At 42.3% G+C, this 5,984-nt stretch overlaps 1 non-coding gene across 1 annotated transcript; it reads left to right on the top strand.

Moving 5' to 3' along the window:
• Positions 1-475: 475 nt before the first annotated feature.
• Positions 476-578, top strand: LOC148021536 (U6 spliceosomal RNA). The gene has a single exon (XR_015694506.1). It is a non-coding gene; the product is annotated as a U6 spliceosomal RNA (small nuclear RNA).
• Positions 579-5,984: the final 5,406 nt, after the last annotated feature.

Genomic DNA, 5,984 nt, shown 5'->3' with positions numbered 1-5,984 from the left:
CACTTTGGGCCTCCTACCATAGATCGCAATTGCCAATGTGGACGTCCGCTAGGGCTCATGGAAGTACCCCACCGCGATATCTTCTTAATGGCACGGATCATGTGATATGCACAAACGATAACGATCGGTTGCCATATTCAGCAGAGAGCTACGTGTGTGGTTAAGGGAAGCGAAGCATAAATCCCCAAGGGAAATGTGAGACGCACGCATGGTATGCTTCCTCCTCACACGGCGACACCCGTCGTTGGCACAAACTCCCTGCTGATCGGAAGGAAGGAACAGCGTATGTCGTCGTCTCCCTGCTACCGGCCTAGCGAGTCTTCTCCATCTGCAAGCGCCGGGGCCCGAGCCGGTCCCCAGAGCGAGAAGAGAGAGATACAGCGGGGGCGCCACGTGTGCTCTCACCATCCCACATCCCAGGAGCTCCATAGATAAAAGTGGTATGAATAGGCGCGCGGGCAGGCCGCTTCATTTCGTCTCTTCGGAGACATCTGATAAAATTGGAACGATACAGAGAAGATTAGCATGGCCCCTGCGCAAGGATGACACGCACAAATCGAGAAATGGTCCAAATTTTTCTCGATCGTTTCGGTGCGCCAAGAGCCACGGACGGCTCACGGCCCCGGCCGGCTTCCTCACTGATGAGACGCGCGAGAGAGGATTCAAGTATTCTTGCGATCTCTGTCGTCAAATTTGAATGCCATATCATTCTCCTTCTCCTAACCGCCGAAACCAACCAGCACGAATCTACTTCTTATGGTACACGCAGCCACTCTTCAGCGGTCATGCAATTCGGTGCTCCTTGGTAGAATACTACAACTGTACTTTTGCAGTTTTCTGCTTCCCCCCACGAACCCAGCAAGCCAATTTTGGAAATGCTCCACCAAGGATGGACTAGACTTATCTTGACCCATAGCACTCCCACCATGGGTATACAACTCACCAACCGTAGCTTGCTTCCATGAAGGAAATCCCCAGTCCATAGCTTTGCTGTCCCCAACCCCCCCAACCCTAGCTCTGTTCACAACATGAGTGTCAAGAAAACCGATGTGGTGAGAACAAGAGATGGCACTCACGTACATGGAAGTGACAACCCTAGAGGGCTGTGACCAACCCGCAAAAGCGTGTAAGCCAATGTGACAATACCATCCTCAGCAGAGGGGGAGGGGGGCGCGGGCACACTCAAGTAGAATTAACAAACTACATTACAAAGTACACCAATATCAAAGTACCACATTTGTGAATTCACAATACATATACAAGAATCGCGTAGAAAAGGTTCATAATCTCAATTACCCATCTTGTATCCTACACAACCATTTACAACTTGTGAACTAGAAGGAGAGGTATCTACAGCACCCAATACTAGCCTCTTTCTTCTTAGTCTCTTTCACAGTTAGTTTAGGATAGCACATTGACTACAATGCAAGTGGAACTTGCAACATCCTCTCCAGCACTTGTTTATGCTACAGTTCGGCTTCCATAGCCACAATAGCATGACATTAGTTCCTTGCACAAATTTTCACACCACTTTTGCAACCATATAAGTCTACAATGGATGCTTGGTTCCATCCAGCATACGGAATATGTCACATTGTAGCTGACATATTTACGAAGGCATTGGGCGCAGAGAAGCTGCGCAAGTTCAGAGACCTGCTTGGTGTGTAGGAATTGGGATTGAGCTCGAGGGGGAGTGTTGAGAGATCGAGCTTCACTCGCGATATACCAGGGTGACCATTGTGCATTTATGTCACCGACTTGTCAGTTGCAGATGCGGTTGGTACACCGCCCATGAATAATAGCTAGATGACAGCTATCCTTATCTACTCTAGTTCGTGGCTCAGTTAGTATGCCACCTTAGTTAGTTGTCTTTGGTTTGAGATCCATATATAGGGTTCTTCTATTTCTTTGTATAAGAGTTCTTTTGGCTTACACAAGTAAGAAGAGGAAAACTGTTTTCAGCCTCCACCCTTGTGTGTATTCCCCCATTGTGCAAGCAAGAAAGCTACAAGTGAGACTCCTTCCTTCTCTCCCACAATCTTGACAATTCATGTACCACACATTATCGTCACACTTATACAAATCACATATTTATTTAATAAATATTTATTTTTAGAGACAAAGTAAAGTATCTTATATTCATCAAGAAAAATACATATAATGGCTATTAGTGATGGTAGATACAAAGAGACGATAGCCAACAAGAACTCTCAATTGTTCATTGGCTTTTTCATTAGTGGAGAGGAGAGGCCAACTTCTGATGAAAATATAAGTTCCTTGTTTGCTTCAAAAATGATGCGCTCCCCCTTCAGCTCTTTCTCTAGGAGAAGCGGGTCTGACACTTTAGCGAGGTCGCCTAATGTATCAAGCACACACATTGCTCCACCACGCATTTGGTCAAACAAGTAAAGAAGCTTTGACCGCTTGATTAGCACCACCGTCTCAAAGCTAGATATCACAGGTATTGCTCGAAAAGGTCCAAACTTGGTCAAAGATCAAATTTTCATGATTATTTCTTGCCCTCCTGGTGAGCACTTCTTATGGAAGACCACCAAATTTGCAACAAGGTTACCAATATACTCCTTCAGAGCTGAATCCTTTCGTCGATCCGCATGTCCAGCTCCTCCTTGCCTTGATGCAAACTCATCTATATACAGTATGTCATTCAAATCAAACAATATATTTAGCGACTAACCTAGAGTTATCAGAAAGCAATGAAACTTGACGGTAGGGTGAGTCGGGTCCCCAAGAGTCCACAAGTGAAATCTTGGCAAAAAATGATGACTGCAACTACCCTGTCCAAATTCTAGCATTTGGCTTTCACCGGTGGACTCTGGGGGACTCGACGCAGCCTACTGTCAAGTTTCATCGCATAAAAATATATGATAGTTAGAAATCTCACCTTCTCCAAATCATCTTATATCTTCATTTCCTCATGTGTGAGGGAGGCATCTCTTTGGGTAGAGGGACCTACGAACTCCTTTGTAGGAAGCTGGGGCCTTGGTCCAAAAAAATCATGCTATAGTGCTTCAAATTAAGCATCTAGCACAAGGTAATCTTCTTGAACCGAGGTAATATGCTCCTGTCCTGCTATGATGGCACTCACAGTATCTAAGCTTGTGCCATCATATCTTCCAATCTCCGCCATTGTGAGATGCACATCCATGTAATCATAATCGATCAGGTCTTCCATTGAATCCTTAACTAGGATAGAAAACAACTCTTCTTCCTTCATTTCCAAGTATTGGAGTACATTTGATAGAAGCAAGTATTGTACACCATCTACTTCAATGGGTGTCAAGGAGGCAAGGTTGGGTTTGTCGACTTGTGGCTGTTCTGAAGAACATGGCACCATGAGAGCGAACCCTTGATCTGCCACCACTTGATATTCCTCTTCAACATTTATGAGCTCTTCAATTGGTTTTTCTCCCGTGTATGTGATAGAAACAACTTGTGGAGTTGTATCTTCATCTCTCTCCTCCTCTAGGGGTGCATCCAATGCAAGGAGGTAAATTGCCAATGTGCAATCACACTCGACGAGATTCAAAAGTGATGTACCATCTCTTTCAAAGGGCGATGATATTGGTGATGTGGCTGTGGATTTCCTAGCCCTTTGTGTTTTAGAGGGGCCTTCCCAAGATCGTGAGGAGTTTCTTCACAGTTTTCACTCTACTTTGGGCCTTTCTTTTATGCGGCTACCCCTTTTCTTCGTCACCGAGCCACCATTCCTTACTGCTTGGCCCTTGGTCCCTGTTGTTTCTAGGCAGCTTATGGCGCCTTTCGGTAGTTCCTTCCTATCATCTTATAGTTGGGTTAGAGGCTTGGCTCACACATCCCTGTGACTGGAGTTTCCAGGAATGATGTGATTGAGGCCTCTTCATTTCCATTGCCCTTCGGTGGCCTTCCGTTGATCGGATGTTTATATGGAGACGGGGTCTTGCTCAAAACTTCTTAGTGAGGGAAAAAGTGCCTTGATTGTCACAAGCGTGTTAACATACATCACTATCAAAATATGAAAACACATTTATCTAACACTCACTACCCCCCCCCCCACACACACACACACACACACACACTCTCTCTCTCTCTCTCTCTCTCTCTCTCTCTCTCTCTCTCAACATGTGTTTGATGTGTATGAACTTCATAAAGAACCATTAGCTCTAAAGGTGTACTTTTATGTGTAAAGGCATGAAGAACCATTAGGACATGTTGTCGACTAATGAGTGCCCATAAACCTTTGATTATGTATGACAATCATCACAATTACTTTTTTTTTGTAGATATAGAAAGCATGGAACTGTGGTTATACATAATCACTTAACACTCTTTTACATGTGGTTGTTCATCTACCCAAGTCCAAGAGAAAATAGAGGTCGTAAGTTGCCAGATCACAGAATTTTGCAAATAGTAATGGCAGTTCTTTACCTTCTTTTCATTTAAGAGAGAGAAAAGAGTTGTCTTTGTACCTTGGACAAACCAAATTTTCAACTTTATCTCTCCAATGGGTCAAAGACATAGGCCGTTTGTTTCTTCCTCATCTGGAGTTAAACTTTGATGATTCAAAGACACGTCTGGGGTTTTCATGTGCTTTAAATCCATTGGAAATGCCCAAACCATACTCAAATTCTACAAATACTTTTTGAGCACCAAATCTGGAGATTTAGATATCCCTAATGCATCATCCATGGTGCCTTAGACATCCCAAAATGACTTTTGAATCATCAATTTCACCTTGGGATGAGGCAAAAACCACCTTTTAAAAAACATCCTAATGAGTCAGATTTGGTCAAGGGAGGGTACTCTTTTACTTGTGACTACTTGCCTACCACTTACGTAAAACTATGACTACTCACCTTGGTCTCCTCTCTAAAATTTTTTCCCTATTTGCAAGCCATAGGTGATAAGCTTTCATATAATAATTAAATGCTAGTCAAATCTCGATTGCAATAGAGGCCTAGAATTGGTCTAGTGCATTTATAATAACTTTGCAAACTATTATGCCAAGCTATTTTACAAACTTCTACATGTTCAATGTGAACATTAGAAATGGCTTGGCATTGCTACATAGCTACTTTGTAGGTGCTAATTCAACTACAATAAGCTTACTAGTATACTAAGAATCACAAGCATCCTACAAAGTAGCCATGTAGCAATGCCATCCTTCTCAATACTACCTCAACACTCTATAAAATCTTATGGACTCTTCATACTCAACCACTTGAAGCCATTCCTCAATAGATAATGTGTTTTTATGATATCCGGCAATCGATACATGCAAACACATCTCTAACACACACACACACACACACACACACACGTTTGCGTCTTTGTGTGTGTGGGTGTGTGTAGCATAATAGAGAGATTATCCATATGTATGTATGTATGTATGTATGTATGTATGTATGTATGTATGTAGCATAACAGAGAGAGTATCCACCCCTTGATATAACTAGTTTCACTTGGGCTTTTTTAGTAGGGGAAATTGAGATGTGCGCTAAACCTATATATGAGACATATCTTCACAAGGAATAAAATAATGGATATTTTTATAGGAGGCTTGGCATTTGTAACCATTTCATTCTCTATGGAGAATTTTCCATATCCTGTAATGGCTAATTTGAAAAGCAATCTCTTACTAGTTTTCTAATTTTTTAAGTCTTGTAACGATTTCGATACAATCTCATGGAAGGAGTTCCCTATTCCCAAAAAGAAGTCAAAAGACTATAATTGATGTTCTCTTTGCAAATGTACTCTTGGAGAAATTACATCTCAAATCTCTTTTATGAGAATTATTTTGTCCACAAGATGTATCCCTTCCTAGCTCAATATGGTCATCTATCACCTTTGGATGGATTTTCCTCCCTCACTCAAATAGGAACTGTATTGCCTAAAGGAATGCTTTTCATGTGTTTCTCACATGTATGATTCCAAATTCTTCTTAAAAGAATATGAACATATAGTGACTAGTGATCTCAATATTATTG

This window comes from Lygodium microphyllum, chromosome 17 (assembly GCF_053477565.2).
Source record: "Lygodium microphyllum isolate KBCC chromosome 17, Lygodium_microphyllum_v1.1.10, whole genome shotgun sequence".
In the NCBI taxonomy this organism is placed as follows: Eukaryota; Viridiplantae; Streptophyta; class Polypodiopsida; order Schizaeales; family Lygodiaceae; genus Lygodium; species Lygodium microphyllum.
This window is presented reverse-complemented; position numbering and strand designations above follow the sequence as displayed.